The 19,962-nt window shown below is 36.8% G+C and overlaps 1 pseudogene; it reads right to left on the reverse strand.

Moving 5' to 3' along the window:
- Nucleotides 1–17,915: 17,915 nt before the first annotated feature.
- Nucleotides 17,916–18,035, reverse strand: LOC141523159 (U6 spliceosomal RNA; annotated as a pseudogene).
- Between the last annotated feature and the right edge of the window lie 1,927 nt (nt 18,036–19,962).

A 19,962-nucleotide genomic window follows, 5' to 3' on the forward strand; every position in this document is an offset into this window, starting at 1 on the left:
TAGGCAGGAGCAGGTTGACTGACTGTCAGCTGCTTAGATTTATTTTTATAGTCTTAGAATCATATGAAACAAGCAAACTAAAATCATTTCCTTGGTTACAAAAGCATACAATTCTCATCATTAATCATATAGTTCATATGGTTACAAGTTTGATCATGTAGTGGTTACAAGTGTGATTATCAATCATATAGTTAATTTTCTTGTCCCTGCTCAGACCATGATGACCTCAACCTGCCTGTTGCCTAGTTTGTTGCTGCATAGTAAAGTTACTAATTAAACAGAACTTTCCTTAGAATAATCTTTGATATAATTTGTTTAATGGAATGCTTCTATGTTTTTGTACCGCATATGTAATGTTTTTCGATATGCTCCCTTGAAAACCTATAGTGAGGGTAGTTATGTTTGTCCACCTGTCCGTTGACTCCTTCAATAACTAATTTTCCTTTCAGCCCTTGTTGGTAGATGCTATGGTTTCTATGACTTTTTATTCTTTCCCAATAAACTAAGGCTGTTAGAGTTCACATATTGGTTACCTATACTAACTATTCTCTCACCATCTTTATCATATATTCCTGTGTATGATAAGAGGGGCAAAACTGTTAATTTCCATGGAATTCTATCTGACCCATCTTGTATCTGGTTTCCCTGTATATATTCTGACATCTCCCTGGAACTCCCAGTGCTGTATCTTCCAAAGATTTCATAATGTTGAAACCTTTTGTATGTCTCAGGGAGAGGCAGTCCTGTTAAATTTGGACAGAGTTCACAATCTGCTTTATTCAAGGAATTTCTCTGAAATCCTTCCTTTTTAGTCATTCCACTATTAGGATGAGTAAGTTTTGCAATCAATAATAGACCTATAAATATGGGTATACATGGAATCCGTATATATATTGAAGAAGGAAATGTTGTTCCATCAGGCAGTGTGACTGCCTTGAGTCTTCTTGCCGTGACTGTGTCAAACAGCTTAGAGACCCTGGCTCCCAACATTGATCATTGTCCTTTCTGGTCATATTGACCAGTCTGAGGGGTGTGAGGTGGTACCTCAGAGATGCTTTAATTTGCATTTATTTCTCTAATCAGTAATAGAACAATTTTTCATATGACTATGGATTGCTTTGATTTCCTCATCTGTAAATTGCCTCTGCATATCCTTTGACCATTTGTCAATTGGGGAATGGCCTGTTGGTTTTTTTTTTTTTTTTTTTTACAAATTTCACTCAGTTCTCTCTATATTTTGGAAATGAATCCTTTTTCAAAAATACTAGTTGTAAAAATTGTTTACCAATTTACTACATTTCTTTTGATCTTGGTTATAGTGGCTTTGTCTGTGTAAAAGCTTTTTAATTTAATGTAATCAAAATTATCTAGTTTGTTTTTAATGACGTTCTTCATCTCCTCTTTGGTCATAACTGCTTCTCTTTCTATAGATCTGACAGGTAAACTATTCCTTGATCTCTTAGTTTTCTTATAATGTCTTTTATAGCTAAATCTTGTACCTATTTTGATTTTATTTGGTATAGGGTATGAGTTGTTGGTCTAATCCAAGTTTCTGCCATACTAACTCCTGATTTTTCCAACAGTTTTTATCAGAGAGTTTTTAATCCCAAAGTTGGACTCTTTGGGTTTAATCAAACATCAGATTACTATAATTATTTCCTGCTATTGAACTTAATCTATTCCACTGATCTACCACTCTCTTTCTTAGTCAATACCAGACAGTTTTTTAATTTGTTTGTTTTTAGTTTTTGCAAGGCAATAGGGTTAAGTGACTTGCCAAAGGTCACACAGCTGGGTAATTATTAAGTGTTGGAGGCTAGATTTGAACTCAGGCCCTCCTGACTCCAGGGCCAATGCTTTATCCACTGTGCCACCTAGCTGCCCCAATATCAGACAGTTTTGATGACTGATGCTTTATAATTTTGGATCTGGTAGAGCTAAGCCACCTTCTTTTGCACTTTTTTTCCCCATTAAATCTCTGGAAATTCTTGACTTTCTATTTCTCCATGTGTTTACTTAAAATTTTTTCTAACTCATTAAAGAAATTTTTTGGAATTTTGATTGGTAGGGCACTAAATAAGTAGTTTAGTTTAGGTAGAATTGTCATTTTTATTATATTAGCTTAGCCTATCCATGAGCAGTTGATATTTACCCAGTTTTTAATATCTGATTCTATTTGTGAGAGAAATGTTTGTAGTTGTTTTCATAGAGTTTCAGAGTCTGCCTTTGCAGACTGACTTGCTGCTGTATCTTGCTAGTAATATATAGAAATGCTGAGGTTTATGAGGGTTTATTTTTATCCTGTGACTTTGCTAAAGTTGCTAATTGTTTCTAGTAGTTTTTTAGGATTCTCTAGGTATACCATCATGTCATCTGCAAAGAGTGAGCATTTTTTCTCCTCCTTCCCAATTCTAATTCCTTCAAATTCTTTTTCTTCTCTTATTGCGGAAACTAACATTTCTAACACAATATTAAATAGTAGTAGTGAGAATGGGCGTCCTTGTTTCACTCCTGATCTTATTGGGAATGTCTCTAGCTTATCCTCATTGCATATAATGCTTGGGGATAGTTTCAGATAGATACTGCTTATCATTCTAAAGAACAACCCATTTATTCTTATATTCTCTAGTGTTTTTATTAGGAATGAGTGTTGTGTTTTGTCATAGGCTTTTTCAGTACCTATTGAGATAATCATATGATTTCTGATAGATTTCTTATTGATATAGTTAATTAAACTATGTATAGTTATATATAGTTACTAAATATAGTTAATTAAACTAACAGGTTTCCTAATATTGAACCAACCCTGCATTCCTGGAATAAATCCTACTTGGTCATAGTATATTATTTTAGTGATAACTTGCTGTAATCACTTTGCTAAGATTTTATTTAAGATTTTTGTGTCTATATTCATTAGGGAAATAGGTCTATAATTTTCTTTCTCTGCTTTGACTCTTTCTGGTTTAGGTATAAGTACCATATTGGTGACATAGAAAGAATTAGGCAGAGTTCTATCCTCACCTATTTTGTCAAAGAGTTTATATAGAATTGGAACCATTTATTCTTCAAATGTTTGATAGAATTCACTTGTGAATCCATCTGGCCCTGGAGATTTTTTCTTAGGGAGCAACTGTTGATAATGGCTTGTTGAATTTCTTTTTCTGAGATAGGGTTATTTAAATATTTAATTTCCTCTTTATTTAACCTGGGCAACTTATATTTTTGTAAATATTCATCCATTTCACTAAGATGATCAAATTTATTAGCATACAGTTGGGCAAAATAATTCTGAATTGTTACTCTAATTTCCTCCTTTTTGGTGATGAGTTCACCTTTTTCATTTATGATACTGGTAATTTGGCTTTCTACTTTCTTTTTTTTAAATTAAATTAACCAGGTTTATCAATTTTATTGTTTTTCTCATAAAATCAACTTTTGGTTTTATCTATTAGTTTAATAGTTTTCTTGATTTTTATTTTTATTAATTTCTCCTTTAATTTTTAGAATTTCTAATTTGGCATTTAATCTGGAGTTTTTTATCTTTCTCTAATTTTTTTAGTTGCATGTTCAGTTCATTGATTTCCTCTTTCTCCAATTTATTCATGTAAGCATTTAAAGATCAAATATATCCCTTGACAACTGCCTTGGCTGTATCCCATAAGTTTTGCTATATTGTCTCATTATTGTCATTATCTAGGATGAAATCATTAATTCTTTTTTTTTTTGCAAGGCAAATGGGGTTAAGTGGCTTGCCCAAGGCCACACAGCTAGGTAATTACTAAGTGTCTGAGACCGGATTTGAACCCAGGTACTCCTGACTCCAAGGCCAGTGCTTTATCCACTGCGCCACCTAGCCGCCCCGAAATCATTAATTCTATCTATAATTTGTTGTTTGATCCACTCATTCTTCAAAATGAGGTTATTTATTTTCCAATTAGTTTTAGGTCTATCTCTCCCTGGCCCATTATTGCATGTGATTTTTATTGCATTTTGGTCTGAGAAGGATGCATTCACTATTTCTGCCTTTCTGCATTTGATTATTAGGTTTTTATGCCCTAGTACATGGTCAATTTTTGTGTAAGTACCATGTACTGTGGGAAAAAAAAGTATATTCCTTTCTATCCCATTAAATTTCCTCCATAGGTCTATCATGTCTAGGTTTTCTAACAATCTATTTACCTCCTTAACTTGCTTTTTGTTTATTTTATGGTTATATTTATCTAAATTTGAGAGTGGGAGGTTTAGGAATCCCACCAGTAGAAGCTTACTCTCTATGTCTTCCTGTAACTCATTCAACTTCTCCTTTAAAAATTTGGATGCTATACCACTTGGTGCATACATAGCTAGTATTGAAATTGCTTCATTGTCTATGGTACCTCTTAGGAGGATAGTTTCCTTCCTTATCTCCTTTAATGAGATCTATTTTTGCAGCTACTTTGTCTGAGATAAGGATTGCTACCCCTGCATTTTTTTACTTCAGCTGAAGCAAAATATATTTTGCTCCAACCTTTTACCTTTACTCTATATGTATCTCTCTGCTTCAAGTGAATTTCTTATAAGCAGCATATTGTAGGATTCTGGTTTTTAGTCCAGTCTGCTGTTCATTTATGTTTTATGGCTGAGTTCATCCCATTCATATTCAAAGTTATAATTACTAACACTTTATTGCCCTCAATGTTATCTTCCCTCTGCTTATATTTTCCCTTTTTTCACTTTAACAACATTCCCCAATATTTTGTTTTAAAATATCATCACCTTCAGTGTGTTTGCCTCCTTGTATCCAACCCCCTCCCCTTTCTTTTCTCTTTCCCTTTGCCCCTGCTTCCTCCTGTAGTTCCTCTTTTCCTCCCCTCCCCCCTTTTAATACTTGAAAGGTAAGATAAGTTTCTGATGAGAGTAAGATTCAGGCAGTACTCCCCTCCTCCTTTCTTCCCCTCTATTGCAATAGGTCCTTTGCACCTCTTTGTGTAATGTGATTTATGCCATTCAATCTCCTCCATCCTTCTGTCTCTTTACTACCCCCCCCCTTTTAAGGAGATATTGCTTTTAAATCATTCTATCAAAGTCATGGATTAGTCATGAGTGTCTATCACTTCTGGCTAAGTATATTCTCTCTATTATAGTTACAATTCTTGAGAGTTATGAAAATCTTTCTCCCAGGTGGGGATATAGCCAGTTTCATCTCATTGGATAGCAGTTTCTTTTTTTCTTCCCCCCCCTTTTTTTTAACCTTTCATGTGTCTCTTGAGTATTCTGTTTGATGTCCAAATTTTCTATTTAGTTCTGGTCTTTTCATCAGGAAGAGTTGGAAGTTTCCTATTTTGTTAAACATCCATCTTTTCCCCTGGAAGAGAAGGCTCAGTTTTGCTGGATAGTGGATTCTTGGCTGCATTCCAAGCTCTCTTGCTCTTCAGAATATCTCATTCCAGGTCTTTCGATCCCTTAATGTTGATATAGACAGGTCCTGTGTAATCCTTACTGTGGCTCCTTGGTATCTAAATTGCTTCTTTCTGGCTCCTTGCAGGATTTTCTCTTTTATCTGATAGTTCTGAAATTTGGCCACAATATTCTTTGGTGTTTTCATTTTAGGAACCTGGAGGAATTGATAACTATTTTGGAGGGATTCAATAACTATTTTGCCCACTGGCTCCATGATATCAGGGCAGTTTTGCATCATGAAATCCTGTAATAATAAGTCTAGACTTTTTTTCTCTTCAATGTTTTCAGGAAACCCAATGGTACTTAGATTGTCTCTCCTGGTTCTATTCTTGAGGTCAGTGGTTTTGCTGATGAGGTATTTTACATTTTCTTCTATTTTTTTAATTTTTTGGTTTTGTTTAACAGATTCTTGTTGTCTCATGAAGTCATTAGTTTCCATAGATTCCATTCTTTTTTTTAGACAATTTTCTTCATTTGCTTTTTGCAACTCCTTTCCCAATTGGTCAAGTATATTTTTGAAGGAGTTTTCCATTTGTTCAAGTGTAGTTTTGAGAGAATTATTTTTTTTCACTTATCCAATTGTATTTTCCCAGGATTTGTTTTCTTGTTGTGAGATGTTAATTTTCTCTTGCAAGGTGTTAATTTTCTCGAGTTTCTTTCCCTAATTTTTCCAATTGGTCTTTAAATTCCTTCCTGATTTCTTCAAGGAAGTCTTTCTGGGCTGGAGACCACTTCATATTCTCCTCAGAAGTTCTAGATCTTTCTGGGTTAGGATCGTTGTCTTCAAAGTAGTTTTCAATGGGCTTCCCTTTCTGCTGGTTTTTCTTCATTTTCCTAGGTTCTTGTGTTAGGGGGAGGGGCTGGCTCACAGAGGTTTGGTTTTGAAAATCCTAGAGGTTTTGCCTATTGAGTTTAGTAACTCCAAGTGGCCTGGTCAATAGGGGGTGCTGATTGCTTTCTCTGGAGTATCTGTGGCCTTGATTTGAGGCCCTCTCCCTAGGCCTGGAGGGGGTGGGGGGAACAGCAGGGTCTGAGTTATCTTTGAACAATGTGGGCTGGGCTCTGGGGTTAGAATGTTAATCTCCCTATTCAGCTGAGGGAGCTCTACTGCCCACACCTAAGCCTGGGGGGTGGGAGTGGAAGGAGGGCTGTGACTGTTTGTTCTGGGAAGAGGGTTCTGCTGAAAGTATGGAGCTCACAGTCCCAACCAAGTGGATCAATGTCCAGTCGCACTCTGCAACTCTCTATGCCCCAATGGGGCTCCCCAGACCTCCATTTCCACAGCCAGAAACTCTGTTGTTAAGGTTGGTCCTCAGACCTGTGCTCCCACAGGCAAAGCATCTGCAGCTAAGGCTGGTCCTCTGGCTTTACCCACCACTGTTCCTGGGTTGGCTTTCTGCTCCCTGCCCCTAGTTCACCCATGGTCCCCTGAGACAGACTTTGTTGGCAGATGTTCTTCTAGTTTCTCTTTCTGGATTTTCATATTATTTCTGAGGGAAAACCAGGAGACCTTAGCACAGTGTCTATCTTCTCTCCGCCATCTTGGCCAGAAGTCTAGTCTCATCTTGTCTTAATTGAGTGCTCAAGGAAGTTTATGATTTCTAAGGGGAGATAGATTTTCCAGGTTAGAGGGAATGTCATGAGCAATACTGTAGTCAGAGAAGTACAGATTGTACTTGAAGGAAGGTAAACAAAATTACATTATTTAGGATTAGCAGAAACTTTATTGAGAAGCCAATTTAACCCCCCATTTTCCAAAAGAAGACCTGAGACCCAGAGAGGTACAGCATCTTGTTAAGTTAAACAGGAATAAGTATAAGAGCTGAAACGCAAAATCAGACTCTTTCCAAGTAAGTGCAGTTGGACTGGAGCATTGGATACCAGTAGAAGAGAAATAAATAAGAGTGAAAAGCCTTTTGTGTTACCACAAACCCAACACCTCAAATTTCATGTTGAGGAAATGTTATTTTGCCTCTCTGGACCAGCTTTAGCCTGGGTATCTGCCCTCAGGTTCCTGGTACCGGATTTATCAAAGATTGAGTGGGTGGAAGAGGAAAAAAAAGAGCCCAGAGGATAGGAACTCACTGGAGGGAAAGAGGCAAGGAACAGAAGGAGAGGAGGAGGTGAAAATTGGCATAGCAACTCATGAGATTAGAAGACAGGAAGTGGATGACTGAAAATGTCAACTGCAATCTGTATTTATTTATTTATTTATTTACTTATATTTATTTATTTTTACTTATTTATTAGTGGGTTAAGATCTGGAAAGGATGTATGAAGGGTAGTGAATTTTGAGAGGGGGAGGAAAGTTGGCTTTGGGGATAACAAATGACATATGGAGATGCCTTCTTTTTCTTAACATGCTCCTTGCATTCAGAGCTGACTTTATCCAACCCACTCCTCCTTCCTACAGCCTTTCAGAATGAAAATGTTGGTACTATTCACAAGTTGATTTCTGTTTTGATTTGAGAGCCAACAAAACAACTTCAAACAGTCAAACTGGCTTTTTAAGAGACTCTCTTTGAGGGTAGGGTGGAAGGGATAGAGAATGGTGTGACAAAAATACTCATTTTTCTACTCATGGTGAATATAGGGGTTTCAACTGTCCTTGGCAGTAGAACAATGAGATATTAGGGAAACACCTGGACATAGACTAGAAGATAACCAGACCCCTTGTTGGAGTTCAGCATAGGGTTGTCTGAGAAAGAATTCCAGAGACAAGGGCTCTCTCCCAGGTGTATAGATATTTTATTGGGAAAATACTCTAGTAAAGAGAAATCTGACACAATTTCATTTATAAAGGATGGGGGCAAAAGGAAATAGAGAGAAAAAAATATTCTTTTAAGGTGACTTTGGATGTCAAAAGTGCCCACAAGAAATGGGATGGCACTACCAAGGGACAGTTAGAAAGTACAGAACTTAAAATTAAGTCATAAATGTGCTTGTTAAGAAGGGCTTTTGGATCAGAGAAGTTTCCAGGTGCTAAATAATAAGTAATTAAGTCCCTGTGGCAGACCAGCATATTCACATAAAAAAACTAAGGACAAAGATAGCTCTAAGCAGGACAGGGGCAGAGGCAAGGGGCAATAATAAGGGGCAATCAGAGGACCAAAAAATCTTGGGCAAGGGCAAGGGGAGTAGGGGGCCAGTGGACAGAGGCAGGAGCAGTACTTGCTATATCCTATAGCAAATACACTGAGAATGGATCAGAATATTGGGCCTCATCAGAAATAGAGTAGATTCAGAATGTTGAAGGGCTCATCAATCATCTTGAAATCATCTTTTTTAAAAAACAGAGAGACAACCTTCAGTCAACCAAGATTTTTGTCATTCACTTGAAATGTTCTTAGTTCTATACTGGCATTTTGGAAGATGTAAAAGAAGACATAGTTTCTTCTCCCAAGAAGGGGAGACGAACACAATAAAACTATTAGAAGTATTAAATGCAAACTGAGTGTTTTGGAGGCTATGAATAATATTTGAATTAGAGATACAAAAAGATGTCAGACTAGAATAATAACATAAAGATGAAATTTAACAGTAATCAATGTAAAGTTCCACAATGAAGTCCAGAAAATTAACTGCTCAAGTGTAGGATGGGGAAGCATGATAGGATGATAGAGAATAGATGATCTTTAAGGTTTTTTCCAGAGCTAAATTCAATGATTCTGTCAGTAGCTGTTTGAGATTAGAAGTGTGTGAATAAAGGGAAGCTTTGACCTCTGGGGGATTGAACCAGCAAGTGTCACCTTTGTTAGCGCCTACTCTAAACACACCTATCTACCCTACCCCTGGCATGTGAAGTTATCCATAGATTTTCTATTTTATTTAAATTAATTCTTTCTGTGATCTAGTATCACAAGTAGATGGGTCTATTTTCTAGAACTCACTCCAAGGCAAAATTAGTTGCTTCTCTCTCTAACTAGCTCTTTCCCCCCTATATACAGGGACTCCATTTCTGCTTTGTTCTAGGAATGATTACTTAGATTTTTGCAGAGCTGATCTCCCAATAAGCTAATTTCAGTTACTCAGATGATCCATTTGTGGGAGTAAATTATAATAATTTCTTCAGGGGGCCTCTTACAGATACATTTCGATTCACAAATCTATTTCTGAATGCACAGTTAAAATGGGGGAATGAAGATGAGTGGAGGTTGGCTGTTTGTTAGGATTATACATGAGAGGGTGCCTTGCTGAGGTAGAAGATGAGTCATAGCCATCTTTAAGGTACAAGAAAACAGGATGATTATTCTGGGCTGCTAGCTACAAGCTGCTACACTCAGGAAGGTCATGGGGAGGGGAGAAGCTAGATCTGAAGAAAAAAGCTGAAGCATTCACTTTTCTCCCCTTCCAGAGTGACCAAGGAAAAAGAACTGGAATTATTTGATCTCTTGTATCACCCTGACCTTGTATCTTGCCCCCGTGACCTTTCCCCCCTTCTTAAAGATGTCCTAGTTATTCCCTGTACCATGATCTCACCTAGGCATAAATGTCGGGGCAGAGGAACAGTGTCAGTGATCTGGGAATGATTCTGGACAGAGGGAAGCCTCAAAGTGATTCACAGGATCCTATTGGAGACCAGTTTTGTTGAGAGAATTGTTTGGAGACCCTGAGGAGCCTGCTTTTCCCTACATATCTAAGGGGGGGGGGGATTGGAACATTGGGGGGGGGAAATCATATACTTTGAAAGAAGTGAGCCAGATGCAACCTATTTAAAAAAAAGCAATTCAAATCACTATCACATTTTTGAGTCACAGTTTGAGTGCCATTTTGCAAGGAGATAACAGACCACTTTTCTTCTCTTTAAGATGACCCAGGAATCTTATAGGAAATCCTTATAGGAAAACCCTTCTGGGTTTGTAATGAAAGTGTCCCTACCTTATCAGGTCTAAGTAGTTTCCAATGATCATAGTTTCTATATAGGATGGGCATAGCCCCAGTGCCTTCTTTAATCTTTGGCTTCTATTTTCTTTCCTTCTGCTTTCCTCTATTATCTCTTTCTCATGTGCTCAAGGATAAGAAAGATGTTTGGGGACTGTCAGCTCAAATAGGAAGTCTTGTTCCTTCTCCATCTGGCTTTCGGAAGCTCAATTGTAGTTGTTTTCCACTGAACCCCTTCCAAAGCAGGCACAGCAGCTTCTCCAAGGCAGAACCAGCGCCAGTGAGAGCAGAATAATTACCTCGAGTGTTTTGCATGTGGCGCCTTCATTAACACATCCCCAACATGGCATTTCCAGCCCTCTGTCACAGTACTGTGCTGTTGAATCACACTCAATTCATCACCCCCGGATCTTCTGCTGTCTCGAAAGAGCCAATTATCTCCCCCATTTCTGCTGGCTGCGCTGGGCCAGCCTTCCCTCTTGGTTCATAAAGCTTGTCACGTTGCCTCTGTGTTTGGTACTTACAGGGAAGAGGCGTCTAAAGCAGCTTTCTCCGTGATGAACCCCGTAGGAAGCCTGGACCACTAACTGCATCTCTATTTCTAGAGTTGGATCTCCATTGAAAAGTTGGCTCTTAATGTGGGATGGGCTGTGGTGAGATCATGGATTATAGCTTGTGAACATTCCTTGTCAAAAGTATTTTCTTAACACTTTCCTAGAACATTTTTCATCTTTCCTTTGTCTTCCATGATGGTGATAATGAAGCTTTGTCCTTCCTACTTGAAGAAGACCATGACATCAGGGAGGGGTTGCCATGACAAGGGCATGAATTGGATTTGAGTGAGTGTGGGGGGGGGGGCTGTGCTAAGTCGCCAGCCTCACTTTCTCTTCCAGAGTCATCTGGGTCCAGTGGCCAGATATGAATCAGGTTGACTGGAGATGGCAATCAGGTTTATGTGACTTGCCTAAGGTCACACAACTAGTGAATATCAAGGGTCTAAAGCTGAATTCCCATCCTGACTCCAAGACCAGTGCTCTATCTGCTGTGCCATTAGCTTCCCTATCATAATGATGAAGACCCAGGAAGGAGTGGAGACCCAGGAAGGGAAGGTGCTGGGTTTTTTGGAAAGCTGGGAATGAATTATCTACATTGACTCTTATGAGGGAAAAGGAACAAAGTTTATTACATACTATGGTGGCTATTAAAGTAACAAAGAAGTTATTGAATTAAGCAGTAATAAGGACTAGATCCCTTAAGGAAATCTAGCAAAACTAGGAAGGAATGTTAGGTCTTCTAAGGAAAAAGAATAGGTATTTGTTTATTTGGGGGCAGGATCTTGGAAAGGGGTTGAAGTAATTCCTACCATACATTTCAGGACCCATTTTCCATGGGATAGCTCTTGGATTGAGTTTGGGGAAAAAAATCTAAAGCATTTATATTTTAGGACCTCTTCTGTTGGGTGAGTTTGGGAAAAGTAAGACATTTACATTTCAGTAGAGGTTGAGATGATTTGTATTTGATGCATTTCCAGGTGGTCCACAATAAAGTGTTTTTATCTAGATAACAATGGGATGGAAATCAGAAGCCCACTGGATATGCAAAGAAGAAGAAAATAATATTTGGCATAACATATTTTTCTAATATTTCCACTACTTCAACATGATCATAGATTTAGAACTTGGGGATAGCTAACAGGAAAACAAGGCCAATATCTTATTTGGTAGTTTAGGTAAGTGAGGCCCAGGAAGCACCCCCAAGTGTACAAGGAGTAGTAAGCATCAGAAATGGAATTTGGAACCTAGGTGGCAGTTGGGTAGCTCACAGGATAGAATACCAAACTGGAGTCAGGATCTTCCTGAATTCAAATCCAGTCTCAGATTTACTAGTTGTGTGACCTTGGGCAAGTCACTTATCCCTGTTTGCTTCAGTTTCTTCTTCTGTAAAATGATCTGGAAAAGGAAAATGCCAACTACTCTAGTATCTTTGCCAAGAAAATTCCAAATGAGACCACAAAGAGTCTTGAATAATCACAATGAAAAACCTTCAGATTCCAGAGCTAGTATTCTTTCAGTTGTACTCTACTGACTGTTAAGAGTCATAGGTTCTTGTCCCAGTTTTACAGTTCACTTAATGTGTGATGCCAGGTAAATAACCTCTTTCCTTTGTTTGTTTCTTCATTTCTAAAATGAGAGGATTAGAATCAATGATTAAATTTCAGCTCTAATGATTTCAAGCTCTAAACCTTACTTCCTTCATGATCACTTCCCTGACAACTTCAGTTTACAAAGATTTTTTTCCCCCTTAGGGACCACTGAAGGCAAGTACTATTGTTTTCTCTACTTATTTCATGAGTGTATAGCTTTGTACTTCAGTTCTTGAGAGCCTGACCTATGACCTTGGCTGTAAAATCCTAGGTGCTGGAACCCTCAGGAATAAATTCCCTCAAGTAATCATATATATTCTGGGCAGCTGATTATTTAACTTTTCTAACATCAAAATTTGTTTTAACTATTTGAGAGGAAAAATTTCCAACAAGTCAAGTAAACTGTATTTATTGGATGCCTACTGTGCATTAGGGGATACAAAGAAAGGTAAAAAAAGTGGTTCCTGCTCTAAAGGAGATGACAGTGTAATAGAGGGAAACAATCTGCAAACAATTACAAATAAGACATACAAACTAAATTGCAGATAATCTCAGAGGGAAGGGAATAAGGTAAAAGAGGACCAGAAAAGACTTCTTGCAGAAGGTAAGGCTTTAGCCGAGGCTTGAAGGAAGTCAAGGAAACCAGGAGGTGGAGATGAGGAGGGAGAGAGTTCTGAGCATGGAGGAAGAGCCCATGAAGATGCTTGGAATAAGAGATGGGAGTAGTGTGGGAAGAAGAGCAAGGAAGGCAGCATACCTGGATCATAGAAAACTTGAAGGGTAATAAGGTGTAAAAAGACTGGAAAGGTAGGAAAAGGAAAAATTCTAAAAGCTTCAAAAACCAAACAGGATTTTATATTTGATCCTGGAGACAATAGAAAGACACTGGATTTAATTGAATGGGGCGTGTGTGTGTGTGTGTGTGTGTGTGTGTGTGTATGACATGTTTAGACCTGCACTTAAGGAAGATCAATCTGACAGCTGAGTGGAGGATGAATAGGAAAGCCTTGAGGCAGGGAGCCAAACCAGCAGGTTATTGAAATAGTTGAGGTATGAGGTGATCAGGGCTTGTACCAGGGTGTAGCAGTATAAAAGAAGAAAAAGGATGTATAGGACAGATTTCTGCAAAGGTAAAAATCACAAGCTTTGTGATGGGGGAGTGGAAGAGACTAGAAAGTGAGATGTCAAAAATGACACTTGGGTTGTGAACCCAGGTGTATGGTGGTATCACTAACAATAATAGAGAAACTAGAAAGAAGACAGGAGTAAAAGAAGATGAGTTCAGTTTGAGATATGTCTATATTAAAATATTACATATTGTATTCAAAATGTCCAATGTGTAGTTAGGGATGGGAAATATATTTTCAGAATTCATATTTATCTATTGATTCAATATATGTATTTTTAAAATTTATTTTCTAACAACATGCAAAGGTAGTTTTCAACATCGATCCTTTTGCAAACCTTTGAATTCCACATTTTTCTACTACCCTCCCTTCCCTCCCCATTCCCCATATCAGCAAACAATCTGATATAGGTGGTACATATATAATTTGTACACATATATTTTTTGGTTATATTCTGAATTCCAAGTTATCTCCCTTACTTTCTTCCAACTCCACACTAAAGAAGAACAACATTTTATATATGTCTATATGTATATCTATATATGGAGTTATGCACTACATAACTTCATATTTCAGTTCTTTCTGTGGAGGTGGATACTATTTTCCTTCATAAATCCTTCACTGTTGATTTGAATGATCGAGTTACTCAGAACAGCTTAGTCATTCACAGTTACTCTTCAAACAACATTGCTGTTATTATATACAACATTCTCTTGGTTCTACTTGTTTCATTCTGTATTATTTCATGCTAATCTTTCCATTCTTTTCAGAAAGCATTCTGCTTATTATTTCTTATAGCACAGTTGGGTTCCATCACAATCATCTACCATAACTTGTTTAGCCATTCCCCAATTAATAGGCATCCCTTCAGTTTTCAGCTCTTTGCCACCACAAAGAGAGCTGCTATAAATACTTCAGAACATATAGATTCTTTTCCTTTTTCCCTGATCACCTTGGGAAACAGACCTAGTAGTGTATTGCTGAGTCAAAGGGTATATTCACTTTTATAACTCTTTGGGCTTAATTCCAAATTGCTTTTCAAATGGGAAATGTATTCTAAGATATACAGCTTACTATGCATAATTGAATCTCTTTTTTGATGACTTAGAGATTATCAAAATGGGTATAAATTATTTTATTGGTATAAAATGGATGTCCTATTGACTCTTAGCTTATTTGGTTTCCTTTAAGACTTAGCTCAAATCCCCACCTGCAAATAACCTTTCCTGGTATTCCTTGCGGTTAATGCCATCCCTTCCAAAAGTACTTTCTATGTGTACTTTAAGTATCTTGTATGGAACATTTTATGGATTTTTTTTCTCCTGTTAGAATATAAGATCTTTGAAGACAAGGCTTGTTTTATTGGTGGTGGGTTTTTTTCTTTCTTTGTGCATTGGGATACAAATAAATGGTTCTTGAATTATTATTTACCTCTTTTTTGGGGAAAAATTTCCTTATTCTCCGTTGTGTTATGAATAGACAGAGGATGGATTATGAAATACTTTTTATAACCCTTAAAGCATTTAGCAGAGGGCTAGGCATATAATAAGCTTGTTGTCTTCATAGAAACTGAAATTGTAGAGCTTAGTTATCATTATGAAGGGACCAAATTCTTCCTGAAAAGTTTGGTAAGACTAAATTTCTAGCTCTCCTCATTGTTCTCAGACTCCAGAGCAAATTAAATTCCTGAAGATCTGGCCTATGACAAAATCTACACCAATTCTTCATTGCTTTAAAAAAATTGTGATATTTTCACATTCCTATTATTCAGAATTTCATGCTAATTGTGATTGTTGGAGATTACAAAAAAAAGGAATAAGATCCAATCCTTGTCTTTAGGGGAGTTTTCAGTCTATCAGTAAATCAATCAATAATTTATTAAGCATCTGTTATAAAAAATGAAACAGTTTTGACCTCATGGAGTTTATATCCTACATGAGCAGATAATATGCACCAAGTGTAGATAAAAATTTATAGAAGATGTTTTGTTTGTTTTTTTTGGGGGGGGAGATTGTAGGAAGTAAAGGGGAAGGAATACACAAATAGCTGAGGTTATGTGAAAAAGAAACAGCATGAAGGTGTTTTTCCTTTAGGAAATTAGGGATTCAAAGTGACTGTGATGAAGAGGGAGTTCTTAGCATGACTTATAGCTTTCAGAAAAGCATGGAACTCTTATCAGGTATGTAGTGTCCTCTATGACAAATAGTAAGAGGCCAGTTTGGCTAGACTGAGAATGTGTGAGAGGTAGTAATGGATAATAAACCTGGAAGGCTAGATTAAAACATGATTCTAAAGACCAATAAGTTATTCAACTAACAGGTAGCTTCTAGAGTTTATTTTTTAAAATAATTTTTATTAATCACTTTTGTTTTTTACAAAGTCTAAATCCCCTTAATGTGATGCTCCTTGAAGGTTATCTTTGCTATAACAAAAAAAATGAGGAAAAAGTGGTTTAGCAAAACTAGGAAACATATGGGGGGAAAGTCTGACATTAGACTCAAAGTCCCTTGCCTCTGAAAAGAAATGGTGGTGGGAGGTATGTCTTCTCATATTTCTTTGGGGTCAAACTTAGTATTTATAATTTAACAACATTCAGTTTTGATTGATTGGATATAGTTATTATTTCCATTTATACTTCTGTGGTCCCCAACCTTGGAAAGAAGGAAGGACATGCACTTTCTTTCTTTTGAAGGGCCAAGTGTGATTATTACTTCACAGTTTTCAGTTTTGATTATTTTGTTATTATTACCATTTATTATATTGTATTCACTGTGTATATTGTTTTTCTGCTTCTGTTTACTTCAATTGACATCAGTTCTCTGTATTTATCTCAATCATTTCTTATAATGCAAAATATTTTATTTCCAGTCACTGTAACTATACAAATGGACTGCTAAAAATATTTAGGTAGATAAGGGAACCTTTTTTTTTTTATCATTCACCTCCTTAGAATATAAGACCAACAGAAGAATCTTTGAGTCAAAGATTATAGAAATTGTATTGAATTTTTAAAATAATTCCAAATTACTTTCCAGAATGGCCAGACCAATTCATAGCCCTACTATCAACTTATTATTATCATACCACAAGAAACAATGAAATTAAAGGATAAAGAGAAGTATGAGAAAACTTACATGAACTGAAGCAGTAAGCAGTACCAGGAAAGAAATACAAAGATGACAACGGTGTAAATGGAAACAATGACAACAAAATAATCAAAACTGAAACTGTGAAATGATAACAATCAAACTTGATTCTTTAAGAGAGAGAAAGTACATCTCCCTCCTTTCCAAGCTTGGGGGAGCTATCAGAGTGGAGGTTGCATACTGTCAAACTCAATTGATTTATCAACTAATTAATAAACATTTATTAAATACCTCATGTTCTGGTCACTGTGCTAAGCAAAGGTGATATAAAGACAAAGAATGGAAAAATTTCTTCCTCTCAATGAGCTTATATTCTATCAAGGAAGACAACATGAACCTTTTTAAATATAAGGATAAAAATGTGGACAAGAGCTGTGATTTCATTGACATAAAGGAATGTAGAGTGAGTAAATTCTCTCAACTTGCAAAGGTTGGCACCTTTTCTTCAACTTATAGTCTTAGAAAGTTGCTATAATATTGGCTTTCCTAGGAACCCAGAGGCAGTATATGCTAGAGTCAGAGTGAGCTTTTTAGTTTATTGAGTTGAGTAGTGACATGGTCAGTCATATGCCTCAGGGAAATCATTTTGACAGTTGAATGTAAAATGTACTGTATAGGGGAAAGACTTGAGGCACAGATACCAATTACAAAATTACTGCTATAGTCCAAGTGAGAGATATCCAGGGATTAATATAGGGTGGTGGCTTTATTAGTTAAATATACAAAACTAAATACATGAAAAATTAGACTAGATTTAAATAAGGCAAGTAAAAATAACACCAGACATTAATGCAAATAATTGCTGAATGAGTGATAGAGATGAGCACTATCAAAACTCAAGAAGAGATCCTTGTGAATTAGAGAGATTTAGGAAAGACTTCAAGGAGGGAGCAGAATATGTATTGGACCTTGAAGGATGGTAGGCTTTGAATTGACTTAGAGAAATAGTGGGATTCCACCAAAGAGAGCAATGTAAGCAGGGGTCTGGAGGTCAGAAAGCATACTATGTATAGGAATGAGGGAGGTCCCTGGAGAGAAAATTTTTCCATGTGCTTCAGAAATCCTAGGGTGATATAAAATTAAAGAGCATTAGAACTGGAATGATCCTTAGAACATCATCTAATGGTGTCCTCCTTCCCCTTAATTTTTGTTTAAAAATTTTTATGGATCCCTTTTTAAAAAAATATGGAATGCTTCACAAATTTTCACATCATCCTTGTACAAATTTTCATAGTATCCTTGATGTTAATCTTCTCAGTATCATTCCAATTTTAGTATATGAGCTGTCAAAGCAAGTACATCTATCACATTCATTTCTAGATATTATACTCCCCATACTATCAAATGAACGTTCTCTAATAACAAAGAAAAACAAATGAAACCAACTCATATACCAACTAAGTCTGAAAATGTATATAGTATTCTGTCACCTCTCTACCAAAAATGGAAAAGTAAACTTCCACATTTCTTTTTTGGAGGCCAAGACCAAACACTGCAGCATTTAGCTTTATTTTAATCCGACTCCTTCATTTTATAAATGAAGAAAGGGAGGTTCAGAGAAATCATTTTATCAATTATATGAGTCAAGACATCACTTTCCTGAAATCATGGTCTTCTTCGATACTGAAGGACAGCAATCACTACCAGGAATTAGGAACAGAACCAACACTAGCAGTTTACAGATGCTGAACATAGCTAGCTTCTACTTTCCAGGTGATAATGGTAAAAGCAACTCACATTTTATTTGGTCCTTGAAAGTTTGAAAAGTACTTTCCTCATAAATAATTCATTTTATAGAAAAGTAAAGAGAAGCCAGAAAAGATTAAGTTACTTGTCCCAAGGTCAACTAGAAGATTTCAGTTTGGTGGAACACCCATCTTCTTACTCTGATAAGCTTTTTTTTTCTCTATACCATACTTGCCTCTTAACTTTACCATGATGTCTCTTAAAAAAAAATCTAAATTTGTCTGGGGTGCTGGGGGTAGTTTGGGGGGGAGGGGGAGGAAGGAGGAAGCAGGTGGCAGAAGAGAACAGCTGATATAGGGAAAGCCCTGCCCTCCTATTCTGTCTCTGAAAGTGGCCATCAGCAGATGACTCAGGAGATGGTAAACAAGCCTAAACCTCTTTGGTTTAATTAGCTGAGTGGGCAGGAAGAAAAGAAGTGAAGGGAGCATGTTTTATTTATTGTTTTAAAAGAAGAGGCTTAGTAATGCTCTCCGTGAAAGGAGTCTAGAGCCAGTACATGCAGAAGGGGCATCATGCAAGAGGGGTCAAATTGGAAATCCAAATATTATTCCTCTCATTCCTAGCCTTTGTCCACTGACCCCAGGAAAAGGAATACTGATTTAGGAGACTTGCTGAAATTTGCAGTTTGATTAATAGTGCAGGACCCAGAGAGGGAAAGAAATTGGGTAATGTCAAAGCTCCTACCTTTTCCCCTGTAGTATCAGGGCAAATGTCTCTATTTCCACTCCTTTCAAGCCCCAAACCATGGTCCTAACTCACCTTGCTCTTAGCTGATGAATTTATTCCCTATTTTAACAAATATCTAGACTACTGAATATGAACTACTTCAATTCCCCTCTACAGAAAATCAAAATTTTTCTGTGCCTCTTTTATTCTCCTTTCTGCTTATTTTAAATGATGGTGAAACACTCCTCTACTCCTCTAACTATTCTTGTTGTATAACAAGAGATGCTCCTTTTTTTGATATATCCTCTCTTAGGTATCCTCAGTCTCTTCCATTTGATCGCTGTTTGTACAAATTTGTTACAAAGGTTTTTGTTTATTTTTCTCAATTTGGGGTTTGAAGATGGGAAGGGAGAGAAAAACTAGGGATAGGGTTGTTCTACCTCTCCCTTAAAAAAAAAAGAGAGAAGGTGATTGAAACATGTTTTCAAAATGTACAGAAAAGAAGTCCAGGAGAAGTCACAGATAAGTAGAACAGCCTTGAAAGTGACATGTTGAATTTATTATATACTTTAAAAGAAAAAACAAATTGTATGTAAAAGAAATTTGCAATTTCATGAACAAACCTATCTACTCTCTACTCTCATTTTAAATGATCTTAAGTTTGCAATAAAAAAACAACAAATAAAGGGCATGAAGGGGATTAAGCCTGGAAAGGTAGGTTAGAGCCATACTGTGAAGGGCCTAAGCTTTTAGAAATGTAGGGTAACACATTTAGATTTAACAGTAGTAAAACCTTTTCTCTTATTCTCTTCAG

This window comes from Macrotis lagotis, chromosome 4, assembly GCF_037893015.1.
Source record: "Macrotis lagotis isolate mMagLag1 chromosome 4, bilby.v1.9.chrom.fasta, whole genome shotgun sequence".
Lineage (NCBI taxonomy): Eukaryota > Metazoa > Chordata > Mammalia > Peramelemorphia > Peramelidae > Macrotis > Macrotis lagotis.